Here is a 22738-nt window from a genome sequence, read left to right as displayed (position 1 = left end):
GTCACGTATGGATTTCTCTCTATCTTGTCTCTAAATTGCACGTGTCTGTAAGTTTTACCTTAGCACAACGCTTTCATCATCACCACCACCATCGTCATTCACAGTGACATACCAATGTCTTATGTACCGAAGTGGCCATGATAGATGTTCAGGATTCTGCCTGGGGCAATTACCAATTGGAGGAGCTAGCAGTCACAGCAGTAAGTAGAAGGATCTACTAATGTTCTAGGAACTCATTAAAGAAGCCTTGTCAAACAATTTTTAAGTCATTTTTATCCCCTCCAGCTCCCTTTTCTCCCCTATGCACTGTTTGTAAAGCCCTCTTAGGCCATGTCTACACTACCACTTATGTTGGCAAAGAGGTGTGAAAAACACCCTCTCCTACCCCCAAGCAACATAAATTTTGCCAGCATAAGTGGGACTGTGCACAGCGGTATGTCGGCAGGAGGGCTTCTCCCGTTGGCACAGACGGCTACACGAGAGATCTTACAGTGGTGCATTGGTACATCTGTGCTGCTGTAAGGTCTCTAGTGTAGACATAGCCTTAGAAGCCTGAAAATACCATTTCTTCCGGGGAGGATTAAGGCAGGATCCTTGCATCTGGACACCACATTCAGAGAAGGCCCTAATGCATCAGTGGTCAGTGAGCTGAGGAAAACATAGCACAGCCAACTCCTGCCAGTCACCCTCTCCTTCCCGCTGTGGGTGCAAAACCCAGGGAAGGAGGAAATTTGCTTGGGTCCATCGTGACCCATCAGTCATTCACGTCATGTCACAATGTGACTGTAAATAAGGATGGCAGGGGGTCATGTGACTTTTACTTGAGCAGTACGTGCAGCTGTCTAGGGGATGGGGATGGGTGAAAGTTTGGTTGGATCTGGTCCCAGTTACAGTATTAATCCACCCCTGACTCCTTCCTAACTGATGCTGGCTGCTTTCCATGGAGCACACTTTGCTTTCCCTACTCCCCAAAATAAATGTCTTCTGTGGCTTGTTTCATTGCTTGTGCACCAATATATCCTAAATAACATTAGCAGAGCTCTGGCAATAATGTTCATTAACTAATTGCTTGGACCCAGCAAGCAGTAGCAGCACACACTTTTGCAGGTAGAGGTAGGGGAGGTTGTCCTACAGGAAGTTTGTATTTTTAAACTTCTCAGCAATTTTCTTTTTAAGTCATACAATTTTTTAAGCTAGGTCAAATGTTAGGGTTAAACTAAATTGTTTCCCTTTGTGGCCTGGTCTGCACTACAGAGTTAGGTCGATGTAAGGCAGCTTATGACTTACGGTTGACGCTGTGCAGATACTGTGTTGCTTACATCTCCTGTTGTTGCCTTTGACAGCCCGAGCCCCACCATGCAGGGCTGACAGCTGGAGCCCTGCCACCCCAGAACGTGCTCATTTCTCTAACTCCTCTTCCTCCTTTCCCGCACCTGTTTGTTTCATCCATCTGGTGTATGTTATTGTAAAGCAAGGACTGAACATTTGTTGGGGGCAGGGACTGTCTCTCACATATGTACTTGCTTAGCACAGTGGGTCCCTGATCTCAGATTGGGGCCTCTAAGAGCTATTACAATGCAAGTAATGAATGAATAAATAAATAATAAACTGATCAGCATAGTCTGAACTCATGCCCTGACCCAGTCCCCTGCCTACCCGCCAATCATTTAACAGTACTCCTTCCCATTGTAAAGAGCTTATTCCAGCTCAGATGAGGTAGAATGGTGGTGAAATCAGAAGTACTGGCTTCATGTTGCCATTCAAACAACACATCAGAGGGATCTAAAAATCAAGGAAAATGTCGCCTTTATAATGAATCAGATTGCTGGAATTAAGATGACACTTTCCGCAATTTATCACTTGACCTGTCATCCTTTTGGTCACCGTGATCTTTCCAGTGGCTGCAAACACAAAGGAGATCTCAGTGCTTAGAAAGAGGCACCAGGAAGTGATTTTCATAATTCTGAATTGGGAGGAAGTTTTCAAGCCTCACACTTTCATAATTCGGCAAAGTGCCAGCTGTGGCCTACTGGGATGTTACAAACCCCCTGTGCTAAGGAGCTGCCTTCTTTTCCCAAGGATATTTCTTTCTCAAAAGTCCAGATCATGGTGAAAAGTTCCGTGGGTCCCTTTGTTTTAAGGAATTTTGGCTAGATTTTCTGTTCTTAACTCAGCCGTGACTGTGAAAAAAAAAATACATCACCATGTTTTCCAGGCTGTTTCCATGGAACATGAAACTGATTTTGTCACAGAAGAGTCCACTGTGAGACAACAAGAAGTTTGCTCACTTCCTCAGCATCTGGGGTCCTATAATTCTGAGTCATGGCCACATTCGCTCTGCTACTGTAAAAAGCAGAACTTGGCAAGGCAGCCAAGTTCATGGCTCAGTTTGCCTGGAAATATTAACTAAGGCAGCGCACAGAAGGTTTCACTTACAGTCAGGGTGAAGCCATGGAGCACACTTGACCCAAAGGGTTTTTTCATTGCAGGACTTGTTTCTATGTTCCAGCCCTTTTCTGCTGGATTACTAATCCGGGGGCTGTAAAAGCCGGCCACACTGGATCAATATACGAGTTCCTCTCTCTCCTTATACAAAGGCCAGCCCTCAGTTGACATTAAGCATTAACCCCTTGGGTACCATTCTGCAAATGGTGTGAATTGCGAGTCCAGGGATTCCACTCTGGCTCAGGTTTCTAACAGGACAGTACACATATCCTGAGATACAAAGGGGAAAGAGCCATGGCTAACATGATAAAAAACATTCTTCACTCCAGCATGCCGCAAGCCCACCTGCCAAGTGGGTAAAAGGTCTAGTCTCCGCCTAGTTTCTCAGGGGCTCCTTACTGAACCAAATTCCCATTGCTTTGATTAGCAAGCAATTGCTACTCCAAGGAGGCACTGCCTAATTGCGTGGTCAGGGGCTCAAAATAACCTCTGACTCCACTAGACAAGGCCTTTCCTCACATGGCATTACAGTGGGACTGCTAAGATGCATTCCAAACTGCCTCCTAACCCGATATACTCAGTGAAGAAGTAATTCAGTCACATTTCTATTGGGCGGGGACATGAGTGACAACTTGTCCCAAGCCTCTAAATGGGACGACGGGAAGGATTAAACTAAAAGCCAAACTCCAACCACCCTCATTGCGTTATTCCAGCACCACCAGTGGTTTGATCTTGCTGCTGTCACTGAGAGGCAGACCCAAGAGGCTCGCTCCCAGAACCCAAAAGATTAGTATGAATTTTTTTTCCCGAAGACAACAACATAATATCCATATCAGCAAATAATTCACAAAATACATTTTCAGCCTAGGATCAAGCTATGAACCAAAAGCAAAAAACCTAGCTAGAAGACCTAGCTAATCCACAAAAACACTGTCTGTCTCCCCCTACTTTTCAGACTAGTTATAAGGTTACAGGGTTGTGAGTGAGGTTGCAAATTATTAAGACTTTATTACTTGTATTTATTATTTGTATTACAGTACCGCCTAGGGACTTTAACTGAGATTAGGGCCCCATTGTGCCAGGCACTGTAAAACAGAGTGTAAGAGACAGTCTATGCCCTGATGAGATTACAATCAAAACTAGCAAGGCAGACAAATGGTCGGGGGGAAGGGATCTCACATGCAAGCAGAGTGAAAAATATGATGGTCCGCAAAGCACACTAAGGCCCATTTACTAGCATCCTTGTGTTGTCAGATGTGATTGCAATTAAACTACTATAGGTGGTCAAAAATGCAGAAAAAAATTGGTGAAAATGTACTTGAAATTTTCCCCCCATGTTTTTTCATCATCAAATTTTTGAAGAAAATGTTAATAAAAAATTAGCTTGGCTCATTTTGGCAAATTTCAACCAGCTTTATAAACGACACTTGTCAAAATAAACACGGCATATTGCGTGATGCAGGAACCCAGATTTATAAGCATATTTGCTCACCCACCAGCTTTTTCACAAAACTCAGTAATCCACATCAGGCTGCACTCATGAATGCAAATGAGTGAGTTTCAAGTTTTATTATTAAGTCATATTTTTCACATTCTTCAAATCATCCAAACCTGCTTTCTCTACATTCACTCAAAATTGCTCCCAAATTACCTATATCTGAATCCAAAAACAAGTTGTACAAAAGGAAACGTCTGAAAAAAAACACCATTTGGGTCCGCTCGTCCCACATTGTAGCACTTGCCTGGATTTGAATATCCCTGCTCCAGTGTCATTTGCTCTTGCAGCCAGTATAGCTCCATCAACAAAGAATGCTACGTCACAAGTTAAGCGGCCCTGGAAGCTACTTTTGCTACCAGTTGCTGACAGCAAGAGCAACTTTTGGAAATGCTCTTCAGTGCTGAAGCAAGAAAAGCAGAGTGGGCTTGGTGACTGGATTATGGAAAAAAGAAGAGACACAAGGTCAAATTCAGACTTGCATGGAGTTGCCCCACTCTCTCACACACTTCTCCACTCCTATCCTGTGGGCCAAAGTGTGTGTGTGTGTGAGAGAGAGAGAGAGAGAGAGAGAGCGCAAGGGGAGGGGAAAATCAGAGAGACATATAAATGGGGAGGGAGGAAATGATAGTCATTTACACACAGTGGGGAGGGAAGGGACAAGAGAGAGGAGAAGGAACTAGATTTTGAGGAGAGGATATCCTCTGACCCTGCTTCTCAGGGTGCTCTGACTGTGCTGTTCCTCATCAGTTTCAGGTTCTACATGTTGGAAGCTAAGTGAATGTATTATTATACAGGGCACAAAATCAATGCAAAGCTACTTGAAATTGAAGTCCTTTCACTTTTTGCTAAGAACTTGCAAATGGGAGGCCATCTCCATGGAAAATATTTTTTGGGTATGTAAATTTTTTCAAGTGATAGGGACCCTCTAGCTTTGCATGGACAACACGCACAAAACTGCAGTTCCGGACAATGCTGTGAATCCAAAAGCAGAGGTTTCATCGACAATTTCACACAAAATGACATTTTGAGATGTGGAGAGGGTGCAAAGTGGCAAAAAAAAATTTCCGCAGGAAACGCTGCAAATTGTAAGTTCTAAATCAGATCCAGCTCTGGTAGGTAATAAACCTGAAGCAGACAGACTTCCCCTAGGTCAGATTGACAGTGACTGGGGCAGGTTTCCACCTCCCTCTGCAGCATGTGGGTGCAGGTCACTTGCTAGGATTATCTGGGCATATCTCACTTAATCACTTCCCTGTCATTGCTGGGGCCTGGGCACCGATGCACCTCGGTCCCTCCTATTCTCTGCCTGTAGCACCTAACAGTCTAGTATCCTGGGGGGTGTGGTGCATTGGTCTCATTTTAGTTGTTGGGTTTAGTGCGCTGGGAGGTGTTGGTGATCCGATGGTCTTTTCTGGCCTTAAATTCTATGACTCTGTCATTTAAATACCATATATACATTATATACATGCAGACATAACGCCCCATTTGTGACACCACCGGTAGTTTCTGACGAAATGAGTGCAACATCAGAAAAGATACAAACCCTCATGCGCATAAGCTGAAAGCTTCTGCACTCTGACTAATGGAGGTTAGGAAGAAAGTTTTGTTGTGGCAGGTTATTCTGTAATTGTCTACAGGAGGGTTTCTAGTACTTTCTTCTAAAACAGCTGGTATTGGCCACTGGCTTGATCAAATATATCAATTGTTCCGTTCCTAAACAGGGCTTTATTTGACAGAGTGGCAGTAGTGCAGGGGACTGGACTAGATGACCTCTCGAGGTCCCTTCCAGTCCTACACTTCTATGATTCTAATTAACACTCCAAAGGGCCACTGTGACAATCTTTAAACAGCAGATTGTTTTGTTACTGCCTCATTTGGAACTTCTTCTGAATTTCTTTCCTCCTCCCCCACGGTCACTGAGGTCTGTGTGTGTAAAGAGGAGATTTCTCTTGTCTGATCAGCCTCACCCTTATTCATTTAGTGCTGTCACAGTCATGCTTTTACAACTCTGCTGACGGAATCAGGTAGGAGGTGGAGGAGGAGGAGGTTGGTTTGGCAAGAGGAAGCTTTTGTCTGTACGCAAAAACCTTGGTGGAATTGGCTATGACGGAGAAAGAGAACAAGGAGAGAGCAGGGGGTGTTTTATAACTAAATAGTACAGCTTTGTCTCCCCCTAGATTTTAGCTGTGGTTTGTAAGAAATGAAGATGCTGTTTCCATGCAATTTTGTTGATAGCAATGAGGGGGTGCGGGGAGAGGAGAGAAATCCAGAAAAGAAGCGATACAGAAGCAAAAGTGTTTCTAAACTCAAAGGGCCAAATTCAGTGCTGGCTAAACCCCAATGTCTTGCCCACCGAAATTAATAGCGTTGCATCGCTGAGGGCAAATCAGCACAGAATTTAGTCCAATGTTAACTGCGATGCACCAGCATTTCTTGAGTCGTGGTTTGTAAAAACACACATGTCTTATCAGGTTCACAGGCTTTTTTGCTTGACAAGGCAGCTGGGTGCAGAGTTGACCCTAACTGGGATTGAGAGGACATGGCTCCTCTAAATCAAACTTTCTAGTTCTCCCTTTGGCTAAGCACTGAAATGCTGGCTGGCTTGGGGATTGTGGATGCTCAGCGGCACCTCTCAGGACCAGGCCCTGCATTGCAAAGAAGAGCAACAAGATTTATCTGGGGAGAGGGAGGATTTTCTGAGGAGGACCCTAGAACTGCTCATATTTATGGTAATGCTGTTGATCTTCCACAGTCTTTCAGATGTATAGATATCATAACACTTTATAAATTGCAAAATGGTGTATAAATTATGCTTTAAAATCCTTCATTTGGCATATCCTTCATGTAATAATATCCTTCATGTAATATCGTTACATTTGGCAATATGGGGAAAGACACCACAGAGGGGATCTAATCAATAGTAGGTAAATATCTGGAGGAGAGGGATCAGAAGACAGCCTAGGCTTACAAGCCTTTCAAGGGAACCTGGGCCTGCTTATTGTACTGAGACAAACAGAATGGCTTACGCTGAATTTTGCTTTGTTTTTTGGTTCAAATCTGAAACATAAAACTGAGACCATGTCTATATAACCCACACACCTTCTGGGTGTGGTGTTCTGTCCCATCTAGTGGCACCGAGACCACTTAGAGAGAGAGATAAAATGAATCTGCTCTACAACCTTAGCTAAGAGCTAGTTGGCTTTTAGCTCATGCACTAATCTCCAGAGGTCCCAGGTTCGATCCCGCCCGCCGATGACTGGGGTCTGTCGGCGTTACAAATGGGGTCTTGTGTAAAGCACAACGTAGAGGAGAGGATATAGACCAGCTGGTAATCTCCTCAACTCATCGGGACAGAGTACTGGAAGGCATCCATGATGAAATGGGTCATCTTGGGACTGAGAGAACTTTGGAATTAGCTAGAGACCAATTTTATTGGCCTAAGATGACCAAAGCAGTAGAAAGAAAATGGCAAGATTGTGAGTGCTGTATTCGAAGAAAAGCTCGAGTGGAAAAAGCTGCCGAGCTTGTGAACATTAAAGTATATGCTCCTATGGAACTGGTTTGCACAGACTTTTTAACCTTAGAGCCAGATGCTTCCAGCAGTAAGAATATCCAACTAAGGATCAGATGGCCAGAACTCTAGCAAGTGTGCTCTGGGAGAATTTTATCTTCACTATGGTTTTCCCCGATGGATCCACAGTGATCAGGGTGCCAACTTTGAATCAGAATTGATTATTGAGTTAAGTAAGATCACTGCAGTAAAATCACGCACCACTCCTCATCACCCCAGAGGGAATCCAGTGGAGAGGTTTAATCGTATTCTACTAAATATATTAGGCACTCTCGAAGAGCATAAGAAAACCAACTGGAGGAAGTATATTAAGCCATTAGTTCATGCATATAACTGTACAGAAATGATACTACAGGACACTCCCCATATTTTTTGATGTTTGGGAGGCAACCTATATTACCTATTGATTTGTGTTTTGGGATTAAAGCCAGAGGACAACAAGAAGTGACTCATCAGGAATATGTAAGAGATTTACGATGCAGGCTTCGTTACACATATGACCTAGCTGCTAAAGAAAGTGAAAGGAGCCAATTAACCAACAAATTAAGATGGATACCAAAATAATTAGGTCAACAATAGAACCAGGAGATAGGGTTCTAGTATGCAACCTGAGTCTTACAGGAAAGCAGAAGCTTGCAGATAGATGGGAGCCAGTAGTACATATGATACTGGAGCAACTAAAAGAAGATATCCCTGTCTATAAGGTTCAGGCAGAATCAGGAGATGGCCTTATCCAAATTCTTCATAGGGACATGCTAAGACTGTGTGGATATATTTCTGCTCATAAATCAATGGAAGATAAATCAGTTAAAGACTCCTGTAAGTGATAGACCTAGACAGAAAACCACTAAAGTGGTAATTCAGATGGAGGATGAAAATGAATCTATACTTGATTTGACTCTGGAGTCTGATCTTAACCCACTGGCAAGAGAGTTTGATCCAAACCAAAGTGTTCATTTTGAGGAAACTGAATTGGAAGAGAGACGAGATGTGGGAAATTCACAAAATGGGCTCCCCACAGAAAATGGTGTAAATTCTTCTGTTTCTCCAACCACACCAGAAGTGCTGGTGAAACCTTGCAGGACTGGTAGAATTAGAACTGGTACAGTTAAATATAAGGATTACGTTCTTGACTTCCCCACTATTCTAAAAACTACAGATTCAGTCGATACAGGCCTATTGTACATACCTCTCCTTGTTACTTGACTGTGAAGAACAACAAAGGGAAGATATTGTGGCTTGTGTCTCAGGTGCACCGCTGGGACAGCAGTGATTTAAGCAGGGGAGAATGTAATCCATGTGCCTAATTGGGAGATAGCTCTTTAAGAGACCCATTGGGGGGGATGTAGGAGTGAGTTGTGTCTGGGTCATTGTTGCTAGGCAGATTAAGCACTCCACATCCAGACGCTTCTGGAATTAGGTGTGGTAGTTTTGGGTATGCTCCAATAGGTTTCCTGTTGCTGGGGTCAGACTCCATGAAGGCAAGCAGTCAGGACAGCTGCTTTGCAGAAGGCCATATGTAGGGTGACCAGACAGCAAATGAGAAAAATTGGGACGGGGGTGGCATAGGCACCGACTCCGTGGGTGCTCCAGGGCTGGAGCACCCACGGGGGAAAAACTGGTGGGTGCTTAGCACCCACCGGCAGCTCCCCACCCCAGCTCACCTCTGCCTCCGTTCTGGCTCTGCCTCCTCCCCTGGGCGCACTGCGTGCCTGCTTTTTCCCCCTGGCTCCCAGCGCTTGCGCTGCGAAACAGCTGATTCACGTGGCAAACGCTGGGAGGGAGGAGGGGGAACGCCACACGCTCGGGGAAGAGGCGGGGCCAGGGCGGGGATTTGGGGAAGGGGTCCAATAGGGGCAGGGAGGGGCAGAGTTGGGGCGGGGACTTTGGGGAAGGGGTTGGAATGGGGGCGGGGCAGGGGTGGGGAAAGGGTAGAGTCAGGGCAGGGCCAAGGTCAGGGGGGGGGCTGCGAGCACGCGCCGGGAAAAGTTGGTGCCAAGGGGGGGGGGTATAGGAGCCTATATAAGAGACCCAAAAATTGGGACTGTCCCTATAAAATCGGGACATCTGGTCACCCTAGCCGTATGCCCTGTGTGAGTTGGGAGAAGCTGAGCCCAGGAGCAGAAAGCAGGCAGCAGGCTGTTGTCCCTAACTCTGAAGCATTTTGCAGCAGGGTTTTCTTTAAATCTATACACTTAACTGAGTGGTTGGTTAATCAGTTAGCAGACTGGCTAGCAGTGCATGGATTCCAACTGAAGATTCCTACAAGCAAGTGGAGGGAAGATGTTTTAGACTCAGCAGACTGTATAGATTTGGTGATCAAAGCCTCTAACTGAGACTTAGGTGAACAAAGCCTATGCTTTTGGGAACTCTCACTTTCTTCTCACTGTATTTCTGTTGGGACTGAACTGTTCAGATTTTAATTTTACTTTATTTATGTTGATGTACAACTGTGAAGGTAATGTCTGTAGATTATAAAATAGCCATGGTCATGCTGTAAAAATTAGATTATTTGTTTCTTTATCATAAGATTTTATGAAGTTATTTAATTAAATTCATTTCTTTAGTTCCTTTTGGGACTGGACTGTAGGGAGGTTGACCCTGTGCAATCCCTGCTGAAAAACCTTAGAGACGGAACTCTGGGTCTCTCAGCTACTTTCTATGGGAGTTTTTTTTTTTTTTTTTTTTTTTAAAGGCACTGGAGATGGGAAATGAAGTGAACTCTAGCGCACCCAAAGGTTACATCTACACTACGGCCGCTTCAGTGGCACAGTAGCACCGTAATGTAGATGCTTCTTACATCGACGGAAGAGGTTTTTCCGTCACTGTAGGTAATCCACTTCCCCAAGTGGTGGTAGCTAGATCGACGGAAGACTTCATTTGTCTGTTCAGCCACATCTACACTGGAGGTTAGGTCACTTTAACTACAGCTTAGGGATGTGAATATTTCACACTTCTGAGCAACGGTAGCTAGGTCGATCTAAATTTTAGGTCTAAGAAGGGAGGAATTAACCAAGGAGCAGTGAAACCTAAAACTTTTTTGTGCAAATACCTCTTAATTAAAACCACTGATCTCTCAGCTAATCTCTCAGCTCTGATTAGCTAAGCCTTACACTGTAATATACCGGGCATCTTGCGGGGGTTCGCCTAGTTCAGGACTCATTTAACATCCCAGCCAACCTTTTAACAGGGCATAAAGAAGGAGAGGATTTTTTTAATCTGCTTTCACGGTGTGGTTGCCAACATCACAGGCTAAAGCTACATCTGTACCAAGCCAATGAGCCCAAAAAGACGGAGCTGAGTATGTCCACAGCTGCTATTTCTTAATTGGCAGACACAATGTAGAAGCCTTTTTGTTACACTGATAAGGTCATTTGCATAACTCCACCCATGTGGCTTTGCATATGTTTCCCCCCCATTATATTATTTTTTCTTCTCTCTCTTTGCAGTTCATCACATTCCATATATTTAACCAGGTATCATACAAGTCCAGGCAAAACTTAGCCTACAACTAATCCCAACATTCACTTACTCAGTTATATGATTATTGATATTTTTTAAAAAGCCAATAATCTAGGTATTCCTAATTGTTCAATGCTAATAAACTGGAGTCCTCTGAATGGGGGAAAAAAAAGTTGCTTGGGTTCAAGTGATTTTATGAAAATCAGCTATTAGTAAAAATGTTTTCAGGGGGGTTTGTTTTAAATTCAGTCAAAATAGTGTTATTGTGTGAACATCAGAAAGTGAAAGTGACTCTAAACAAAAGTGAAAGAGATACACATATTTTCATTGTCAAGTTGAGAGAAATGCAAAATGCAAGACAAACCACATTAATAGTAAAAAGGAAAGAGAATTTTTAAATTGATCAGTTTCAGTAATTATGATCTTACAGGCTAGATCATGCAACCCTTATACTAGTTTAGTGAGCATTTACTCAGACAAATAGTCCCACTGATTTTAATGGACTCCTTACTTGAGTAAAGCCAGTGTGAGAGGGCTTTCCCTTCACCCTCCCACTTTCCTGGGTTCTTGTCACGCAGACAGCAAGCAGCAAATGACCAGAAGTCCGAAGTGCAGACAATGCAATGTTTATTGGGGTTGGTTTCTGATGCCGCAGAGTGTTTACCCCATGTCCCCCTTCCTAGCTCTGATGCTGCAGAGCCTTGCCTGGTCCCTGTTCCCCGTTCCCTATTCCCGTTTCCCCGCCTTAGCAAAGCGTGATTCCAATTTCCCTTCCCCCCACTTCCTGTTTGACCCCAGTTTATATAGTAATATTCTCAGTTATACCTTAACCAATCATTTTACTGAAATTTAACTAACCAATCCGAACATATTGTAACATAATTCTCTAACCAATTATATCCCAATACCGTAATTAACGTACACCTAGCAATATTAATTATACAGCAGACAGAAACAGTTAGAGAACCAGACAGATTAACAATAGAAAAGTGGGGCCATAAAGATAAAACAATAGAGAAATGAGGGTTTCACAGCCACAACCATTGATAAGTGATTTCTTGCCAGACAGGATGCAATCAAACTAAGTTTTCTTTAACCATCTTAAAATCTGTTTCTTTATCTGGTGGTGGTGGGCATTATCAGGACAGGATCATCTTCCTAACAGCCCAATACCACCTTATTTCAATGTGACTGGTTTGGGATGTGAGGATGTGATTTATGAGGAGAGGCTGAGGGAACTGGGATTGTTTAGTCTGCAGAAGAGAAGAATGAGGGGGGATTTGATAGCTGCTTTCAACTACCTGAAAGGGGGTTCCAAAGAGGATGGATCTAGACTGTTCTCAGTGGTAGCAGATGACAGAACAAGGAGTTATGGTCTCAAGTTGTAGTGGGGGAGGTTTAGGTTGAATATTAGAAAAAACTTTTTCACTAAGAGGGTGGTGAAGCACTGGAATGGGTTACCTAGGGAGGTGGTGCAATCTCCTTCCTTAGAGGTTTTTAAGGCCCGACTTGACAAAGCCCTGGCTAGGATGATTTAGTTGGGGATTGGTCCTGCTTTGAGCAGGGGGTTGGAGTAGATGACCTCCTGAGGTCCCTTCCAGCCCTGATAATCTATGTGACCGTACACTTCCCAGCTTATGGCTGCCCCTGCTGCTTAGCCAAAGGCCTTGGCCTAAGAACAAGGCCTCAGACTATCCTAGTGAGAGACGGCCCATACACAGGTGGCTGTGATTTTGATTCTTCATTTTTATACCCCTGTAACTAGCTAAGTGATAAAAATACACCTAAGTTCTTAAAGTATAGGCCTTTACAGGCAGGCCTGAGTATCTATATTCTAACAACCAGTATGAGTAAGCATTAAACAATCTATCCTTCTGTTACTAAGGATTTTTTTAATATATGATTTTTTAAATGATAGTGTCTTTAAGTCTAGCTGTTCTGTTCTGGAAATGATTATGCTAAGATTTTCACACATTCAAAACGTCTCAATAAAAATACAAACCTCTTCTCCCCATTAATTATAGCAGCTTAAAAATGCAAAATGCCTATAAATAAATGAGAGTATTAGCTTGTTTTTAGAGATGGACTGAACACAGATATTTTCTTGGGTATAGCACCTCGCTCAGTGGGGCCCTGATCCATGATAGGGCCCTCTAGGTGCTACCACAATACAATAAAAAAGAAATAAAAATAAAATAAAATAATCATCAGCATCAGCTACCGCGATACTCGTATGGCTCTACATATCACAACTTTGAAGAACTCCATTTATTGTTCTTTTCCAGAATTCCTGACCTGTGAAAGCTAGACTTCCAGAAATGACAAACTGCTTCTGAACTAACTGATTTGGTATCTTAATGGACCTTATTTAGAGGAAGCGAGATTTGCTCTAGAGTGAAGTGTGATGAATAAGAGGGCAGGCGACTCAGAAGAGAGAAGAGCCTGCCAAACAGAACTGGGTGAAATATACCAAACCAGTTTCACAAAAAAATCAGCATTTCAAAGTTGTTTTCATTTTGACATCTTCAAAATGAGACCATGTTTCACTCTTTCAAAAAAAAAAAATATTTCACCATTTTGATTTCAAAAATTTGATTGAAATGGTTACCAAAAATTTTTTTTGTCAAAAGCCAGGTTTTGGGGGTAAATAAATATTTTCAATAACAATTATAAGAATGTTTTCAATGACATTTTTGAAAGCAAACGTTTTTTAAAAGTATGACTTTTTGAAAAAAAAATGAAATTTCAAGTGTCGACAACTGGCTGCTTGTTGGTTTAAGAAATCTTTTCATTTGAAAAATTCAACAAGTTTTACTGCCAAACAAGTTTTCTTTAGGACTTCAGTGCTCAACTTGAACATTTTTATTTGCAGTTTAATAATAATTCTGTATGATGGTTCTCACAGCTCCTTTCCGGGCAATCCCATCTTGCTTCTCTAAAACGACTTAATAGCAGATGCTGTAGTGAACTCTCATTTTACCACAGTTTCATTATATTTACAAAATACACTACAGAACACTTACTAGTAGATTATGAAGTATTATCATAAATTAAAATCAAATGACACTTTTCAAAATAAACGATAACATCTATTATGCAGTATCCTGGATTTTTCTTTAGCATATTTGTTTGATGTGCCCAAATATATATTGAGTGTTATTATTATTGTAGTTTATTATTTCTATAGCATCATACGCACTTGACAATATAGCATTAATAATAATAATTGGCATGACTTTTCCTTGAAAATCTCACAACCTAATGAGGCTCCAACCCTGACCCAAGGCCCATTGGACCCTATGGAAGAGCTGCCGTTGACTTGAGTGTCCTTGACTTGTTTTGGAACAATAAACAGATGAAAACTATGGAATACATGTGACTCAGGACTTCCTCTCTCACGTAAATTTACAATTTGTCGGTATATGCATGTATAGCCTTGCCTATCTGCCTCTCTCATTTATAAAGACAAAGGTGAGTGAGGTAATAACTTTTACTGGGCCAACTTCTGTTGGTGAGAGAGACAAGCTTTTGAGCTTACACAGAGCTCTGCTTCAGGACTCCTCCGGACTGGAATAAAAGCTCTGTATAAGGTCAAAAGCTTTTCTTTTTAACCAGCAGAAGTCGGTCCAATAAAAGGTATTACCTCACCTGCCTTGTCTCCCTGATATCCTGGGCCCAACATGGCTACAACAAGACTGTCTCTCATGTATGGTTTAGTTCATCAGTTTTCAAGCTGAAAGCACTTTCTGGTGGTCTGCAGAGAGGTGGCTCTTGAAAGTGCTGTCTCTTCTTGTTTCCATCTGCTAAATTGCATTGAAGACTGCTAAAAATACATTAAATACTTTCCTGATATTACTTTCCCATGTAAAGAATTGCCTTATTTGCCACAAGACTTTTGAGAGTATGAGTGGGAGTCCAAGAAATTGCGAAGGGAAGGATCGTCTAGTAGATAGGGCACTACACTGGGGCACAGTAGAGACCTCAGTTCAATTTCTGTTTCTGCCACAGGCTTCCTATGTGACCTGGTGTAAATCTGGTTTGGTGTATAAAGCCCATATGTAATGAATACAACCAGGAAGAGACTGCCACACAAAATCAAAAGATATTCATTAAAGTTAGAAGTAGGGAAGCACAAGCAGAAGGACTGCCATGGTAGGGAGGGAGTGTGGACCAGGGGTTAGAGTGGGGGAACAGTAGGGTGACCAGACAGCAAATGTGAAAAATTGGACAGGGAGTGGGGGATAATAGGAGCCTATATAAGAAAAAGACCCAAAAATCAAGACTGTCCCTATAAAATCAGGACATCTGGTCGCCCTAGGGAACAGATAACAGGACGTTTGGGGTCAACTCTAGATCCTGTTACTGATATGCTCTGTGACTTTTATCCTCTCTGTGCTTCAATATTCCTACCTGTAAAATGAGTTTAATAGAATGTATCTCTTTCCCAACACCAGTAAAGGTTTGTTAAAGGCTTTATAATCATCTATAAACTGTACTATATAAAGATATTAATGTTATTTTGTCTTATATTCTTCACACAGGTCAAAATAATAGCATTGTTGTCTCACCATGGGCCCGATCCAGCTTTCATTAAAGTGCTTGGAAAGACTCCCATAGATTTCAGTGGGAGCTGGATCAGGCTCACTGTTTCACTCTTCACATCAAATGTTATTGCAATGTGTGAGGAGGTAATGGTGCTGGTATTGTTGTTCTCCATGTCCTTTGAAGGCAGGGTAAGATATTAGGAAAAATGTTCTAATTATAAGGGTAGTTAAGCTCTGGACTAGGTTTCCAAGGGAGGCTGTGGAATCCCCATCACTGGAGGTTGCAAAGTCAAGCACTCAAAAGCTAGTAAAAATCAGAATTAGGATCGTCTGGGCAACCTTACTTTTGACTCCCTTGTGTGTAAGCATAAGCTTCTCTATTGTGCTCATCACTACAATAGCAGAATGCTTCACGAACAATGTATTTTCACAACCCCTCTATGAGATGGAGCAGGAGTATTCCATTTTTGGAAGAGGAATTAAGCAACTGAGAGATTAAGTTCAAAACTATCAACCAGTTTTGGGGTCTAGGTACTGATTGTTCAGGGGACGTAGCATTAGATAACACTTAATATAATGCTAAGCTCCCACTGACTTCAGTTGCAGCTGTGAATGTTCAGCACTTCTGCAAATCAGGTGCCATTGTTTCAAGTCAGGCATCCAGGAAATGAGGAACACACAGTTAGTGACCACCTGTGAAACTCTTGTTTTAAGGGACCTGTCCAGCATCACATAGGACCTCTATGGCAGAGACAGGGATAGAATCTCTAGTTCCCCATGTCAGTATGCAACTGTCTTAACCATGAACTCGTCCTTTCTCTTTTTGCAATCCCCTGCCTCATTCACTAAGTACCTTCCAACTTCTGGAACAAATGAGGCATGGATCTTACAGCAAACAGTCTCCTTCACTACAAAACCCTGATTCATTCCCAGAGCAGGTCCATCCTGGGCACTGAATGAGGCAGGGGTCTTATGGAAAAAATCGCATGCGAACATGAGATTAAAGACTGTATCATGATGCATATGCACAGGGGGAGGGGAGGTCAATTAAAGTTGCAGAGGCAACCTCAATTCTGGCATTTCCTGACTTTTGAGTGTTTGACTTTGCAACCTTAATAACTTTCAATGTAGGGGTTTTGTGTGTGTGGTTAATTTCCTATGTTATTAAAAAAAATCCCTGAAAAAACAGAAATTCTGTCATATGGCATATTGACACCCATGAGTCATCAGCAGGGTGGGTCCACTACACAGACCTCTGCCACTTAAGATAACAGAGAAACTGATGGCAGTAGTAGGTTGTCATCTTCTATGTGGATCAGCACTAGAGGGGGACACTTTGCCAGTGGGTTTCACAGATATTTGCTGACAGCTGAGGAATGCTGAGACCCCGGAATCTTGGGTTCCATTCCAAGCACTGGAAGGGAGTGTGCTCTAGTGAACCCAGACTCCTCTGCCCTTTCTCCCCAAGTAAAACTCCTTCTGCCCCATCCCCTCCAACCTCTCACAGCTTTGTCTCTTCCCCACTCCTGTTCCTCATCCCAGTCCCATTTTCCTCATCTAACTAGTCCCAGTCTCCACTCCTTAAACTTCTCATCCCAGTTCCAATTTCATTCCCCAGCTATTCCGAGTTCCCCTCTTCCTCCAGCTTCTCATCTGATCTGTCTGCCCCCTCTGTCCTGGCCTCCAGTCCCTCCCAACCCTCATCCTCTGTCTACATTCCCACTAGCTCCCAGCCCCAATCTCCTCCCTGGGCTCCTTGTCCAATCTCAGTGCCTTACTCCCTCCACTGCTCTTTTTTCCAGGGTCTTTGCCCAGCCAATCCCATTACCCACCCCTCCTGCACCCCAGCTCTCAGTCATCTCTGTCCCCCCCACTCATCTTCTTCTTCCCCATTGGTTCTCAGTCTGTCTCCTGGCCCAGACAGTGTCAGTTTGACCCTTACTAAAATTTTCAGTCCCAGTTTTCCTCTCTTCCTCTCCCCCTGCAAGCCTCCAGTTTCCCCTCCCCCACACCGCAGATCCTTCACCCAATCTACCACCCCCACAGGTCTGGCTGTTGCATTCAAATCAGACATGTTCCTCCTTCGCACTGTCTGAGGCCCTCAGAGGCATCATTGAGGGCACATCAGACACAGGCTCTCTGCTATCAGATCAAATGCCCAGACCCGGACTTGGCAGAGCCCACAGAAACCCAGAGGTACAATGGCAGAGCTCTGGGCTGCAGCATGCTTATTGAGGATGGAATCTTCAGGGAATTTAACTGCTACAACCTAAGAAGTCTCTACTGAGCATGTGCAAATTATGAGTTTTTAAAGACCTACAACTTTGCCGAATTCAGGCAGATTTTCATGGGGATGGTAAAAGGCACGTCTCTGATACAAAGACCACAACCCTGCAAAATTTTGAATCCCTGTTCCAAAGCATGAAGGTGCTAAATCTTTTCAAAGAAAAGAATGTCTCAATACGGACAAAATTGTGTATTTTTCCCTAACTTAATTCTCAGATACACCTGAATTATACTGACTCAAAATTCTGAAAGAAAAATTCAGGCTTAGCATGGAAAATTTCAGTCTAAATGGTTAATACCTGGCAAAGTTATAAGCAAATGAAAACAACGTAATATAATGGAAAATGTCAGGCAACTTTAATAACAGGCAGTGCTACCAGCCTCGCTAATAAGATACACCAACATATGTAGTAGGAGACAGTCCCTGCTATCAAGTGCTTTCAGTCTAGACAGACAAGACATATGATGGCGGGTGGGGGCAGAGGGGGATTCTATCATCCTCATTTTACAGATAGGGACTTGAGGGGCACAGAAAAACTGAGAGTATGTCTACACAACACACTAAACACTGGCTCATACTCCAGCCCAAGCCCCTGTTTCGTCCACACAGAAATTAGTGTGACTCAGGCCAATAACCCCTTTTGACTTGGGCTCGCGGACTTGCCCAAGGTCATATTCAGAGCCAAGAATTTAATCCAGATCTCCTGATCACCACAGAACCAACCTTCCTCACTCACTCTTTCCTCTCCAGATGAGAGGTGCTTCCCAATAAGTTAGAGGGGGTTTCTATAGGGGCTCCTAGAGCTGCCAGAAGCAGCTTCTCATCACTGACTTAAGGATGACACGACAGCAGCAGCTTGATCTTTAGCACAAATATAAGGCTATATGCAAAGTTCTAATAGTGCATGGTTCTTCCTGGAGCTGAAAGAGACATTGTGTGATGCGGAGTAAGAGGAGAGATGAGAGAGCTTAGTCTTCCCGCACTCATTCTGGGCCCAAGAATCTTGCTTGATTCTTAGCCTGTGGTATTCAAAGTACCTATCTATCTTGCCCCAGGAATTGAGAAACATTGACTGTGGTGACCCCCACCCAGAAGTCCCTTGCAAGTCAAGTGATTCTACACTTTACAGGGAATTTGCGTTATACAGGCAGGAAGTTTAATTACACACAATGATTGGTCTTTATGCAAATTTCATCAGCCAAAGCTGCAGTCACTGGTTTCAAGTGAACACTTCCACTGTCCGGACAGTTAGAGCTCACAGCTCTTCCTGCATTCCATCCTACTCTTAAAGAAAGCGGTATGTGACAACGCCTCCTCAGCTGCTGCGGTTTGGGGGTTGGAGTGTCTCCGTTATCGGTCCCCTGCAGCACCTCATCTGACAGGAAGTTTCCCCAGAGTTTTCCACCACAGGAAATTTCCTGTGGGGAAGCACTTATCAAGCAAACAAAGAGTCTTGGTACAGCAAAAACTGCAAGAGAAAAGCTGAAGCAGCATGGGCAGACTTTAGGGGTAGATACACACAACACTTTGGTCCACAGGAGCAAGAACTGCATCAGAAGAACCTCTGGGTTTGAGAGCTGGGGATACTGGATGGCTCAGAAAGCTGGTAACTGAATTCAGAGCCTTTACCTCTAGGTCAGTGCCTTGAATCCAGCCCAGAATGATAATGGTCAAGTATTATTACTGTCTGATGCTTACTGAGTTAATAGCTTCTTTCCAGTTTCTAATACATCAATAGATGCAGCACCAAAAAAATTCATATTTGCAGTTTCCCCAGAGAGGTCAATGACTGGATGAGCATGAAGAATGTACTATTACAGGGGCAGGCAAACTTTTTTGTGGCCTGAAGGCCACATCGGGTTTCAGAAATTGTATGGACAGCCAGTTAGGGGAGGCTGTGCCTTCCCAAACAGCCAGGCGTGGCCAGCCCCATCTCCTATCCGACCTGCCCTACTTCTCTCCCCGATGCCCCCCCCCCCCCCCCCCCCCCCATCCACCCCCCCCCCTTCTCTGTCTCCTGACAGCTCCCAGAACCCCCACCCCGACTTCCCCCGCCGCCCCATCCACCCCTCCTCTCATTCCTGACTGCCCCCTCAGGACCCCTACCCCCATTCAACCTGTTCCCTGCCCTCTGACCGCCCCAACCCCTATCCACCCCCCCGCCCCCTGACCACCACCCTGAACTCCCCTGCCCTCTATCCAACACCCCGCCCCGCTCCCTGCCCCCCTTACCGCGCTGCCCACCTCTGTACTATCATCTTCCCCCTAGATATGGGGTCAAGGATGAGACACATTGGCACAGTGTTGTATGGGAAGGCTCTGCACTGTTGCGTCCTACATTATACTTGTTCCATGGACAAAAAACGATGGGATTTGATCACCTTAGGCTCCTTTGAAAATCTCATCCCAAGTGTATTACGGGATACATTCTCAAAGTCATCAATGACAGGTAGGCACCTAACTCCCATGGACTTTCAATGGGAGTTAGACATGCAGCTGCCGTCTTTAAAAATCTCCTCCTATGTCTCTACACTCTTTTGTTTACCTAATTTAGGATGTGATCCTGCCTTGCACATACTGTTAAGAAAAATAAATAAACCCTTCTTGGGTTTTCTCTTCTTATAAATGACCACACTTTTGTCATCTCTCCTTTCCCCTCATTCTCTCCTCTGCTTGATCCTTCTCTGATGTTCCTTCCATCTACCTCCCTTCATTCTCATCAGCCTATCACCCCAGCACTTTCTCTTCTACACTTTATCTCAGTCTCTTATTCCTCCTCAGCTTTTTGTCATTCCTCAACTCTCCCAAACCAGTCTCCCTGTACCCTGCAATCCAGCCTAGGACACTCATCAGCCAATGTTAGAAACACAGAACTACCTACAGACTTTCCACTTGTAGCACTGGCCATGTCTACACTAGCATTTTTGTAGGTATAACTTATGCTGCTCAGGGCTGTGAACCCCCTTCCTCTGAGCGACATAAGTTACACTGACAGAAGCCTCGGTGTGGACAGCACTATGTCAGGGGGGAATGCTTTCCCACCGACATAGCTACTTCCGCTCATTGGGGGAGATTCAATTATGTTGATGGCATAGAGCAGCTGCACAGGAGATCTTACAGTGGCACAGCTGAATCAGTGCAGCTGTAAGCTCTCTAGTGTAGACATGAGTCTCTGACACTAGGTGAATTTGAGTGTACATGAGGGATATGTCTAACGCCAGATCTCTTGTGAAGCTGGCCGGGAGATTCACTGGGAAGCCACATGCACAAAGAAGATATGGTATCAACATGTGACAGGCCTGATGGAAGGCAGGCACTCTCACCCAACCTGCTGTTAATTATACTAGCACATGTAGCCAATAGCTTTGGAGAGGACCAGTCTCAGTTGGTTTAAAAAAACGCAGAAGGAAAAAAACATTTTTTGTAAAACTGACTGATCTGTTGGGAGAGGACCAGCAGATAGGGATATACCTGGCTCTTAGGGACATGTGATCATGTTACTAAGTATCCCCGCTCCAGCTTCAAGGAGCAGTACTAAACTGCAAAGAGAGTTATATGCCGCATTCTCACCCAGAGCCACAGTAATTGGGAACCAGATCTTTCAGTGTCAGAAGTAAACCAGAAAAATAGGGATTTGGCATGGAGTTTCAGGGGAGAGTAAGGGAAGCCCTCAGTTACTTTACATGGCAGAGAAAGCAAGGCTTTTTTTTCTAGTTTCCAGCTGTAACTATGGACCATTTTTATTTGCTCAATTCCTGTGCATGAGCGTATTCATCTGCAAACCCACAACTTTGATTTAATGTTTGCTCATGCAGTAGTCTTTTTTTTTTCTTCAGTTCAGACTCCTCTCTCTCAAGTTGTATGACTGCAAAAGGCTGATGCTGACTATTTTCCATCCTTTTCTGGTTAATTGCAGCTGTGGTAAAGGGACTTCTGCCAACAGTCCCATAATGCACTCCTCCACAGGAAGTTCCCAAGATCTCTTCCTGCACAGGAAATTTCCTGTGGTCCAACAGACATTCCTCTTGGCTTTTATCACTCACATACATTTGTTTTGGCAAATATCTGTTCTTAAGTAAGAACAACAAGAAACGGACAGAGCAAAAGCAAACACAGCCTCAGAAAAAGCAGTTATGGTCGGGGCAACAAGCATGACTAAAGTAGCCTCTGTCTCAAAGGAAAATAAATACTAGTGGAGCTGAATTTGAGGTCTATTATCTTAAACATTATTCAGACATAAAAAATGTATGATATATACAGAACATACTTTTTCCAAGATCCCACTCAGTATATTTCTTACATCTCTTCTCTGAATTCTTATACCTCTTTGCAAAGCCCATGTAATTATTTTTGGGCCTGATCCTGATCTCATACCAGTTTAAACTTGATTAGTAACTTAAATAGAATTACATCTGATTTATACTGGAGTAAGAGCAGCATGGTGTCCTATACACAAATTTGACTCAAGAAGAAATGCTTCAATGAGTTTTTGCTATATTAACACCAGCCACACACAGCTATCATCAAAACAGTACAATAATAAATCCATATTCATGAACACAATTAAGCTAACAAAATTTCAGTAGAGGAATAGATTGCTGCTTCAAGCTTCCAAGAGGTTAAAGTTATGAACAATCATGTAGACATTCGGTTCAATTTTCAAACATATTTAAGAGCCTAAAGACACCATAGAAGCCAGTGGGATTTTCAATAGTGCTAATGCAGATTAGGCACCTAACCTGCATAGACACTTTTGAAAATTCCACTAGGTATCTATCTGCATCTTTAGGCACCTCCATACCTCTCTAAAGCGTGCCCATTGTCCTTGAAAGCTGTTATCAGAAGTCCCTTTTTCTTAAAAAACAAACAAACAAAAAAACCCCACAGAGTTTTTCTTAAACGGCAATAGGACAGTTAGAGCTCACTGGCTG

At 43.4% G+C, this 22738-nt stretch overlaps 1 protein-coding gene and 1 long non-coding RNA gene across 4 annotated transcripts in view; one reads left to right on the top strand and one right to left on the bottom strand.

The window, feature by feature from the left end:
- Positions 1-22738, bottom strand: part of ETV6 (ETS variant transcription factor 6) — a 164933-nt gene that overhangs the window by 46383 nt on the left and 95812 nt on the right. The gene's annotated exons all lie outside the window — the stretch shown is intronic.
- Positions 1-22738, top strand: part of LOC117884167 — an 86015-nt gene that overhangs the window by 11186 nt on the left and 52091 nt on the right. The window lies entirely within an intron of this gene.

This window comes from Trachemys scripta, chromosome 1, assembly GCF_013100865.1.
Source record: "Trachemys scripta elegans isolate TJP31775 chromosome 1, CAS_Tse_1.0, whole genome shotgun sequence".
Taxonomy (NCBI): domain Eukaryota; kingdom Metazoa; phylum Chordata; order Testudines; family Emydidae; genus Trachemys; species Trachemys scripta.
This window is presented reverse-complemented; position numbering and strand designations above follow the sequence as displayed.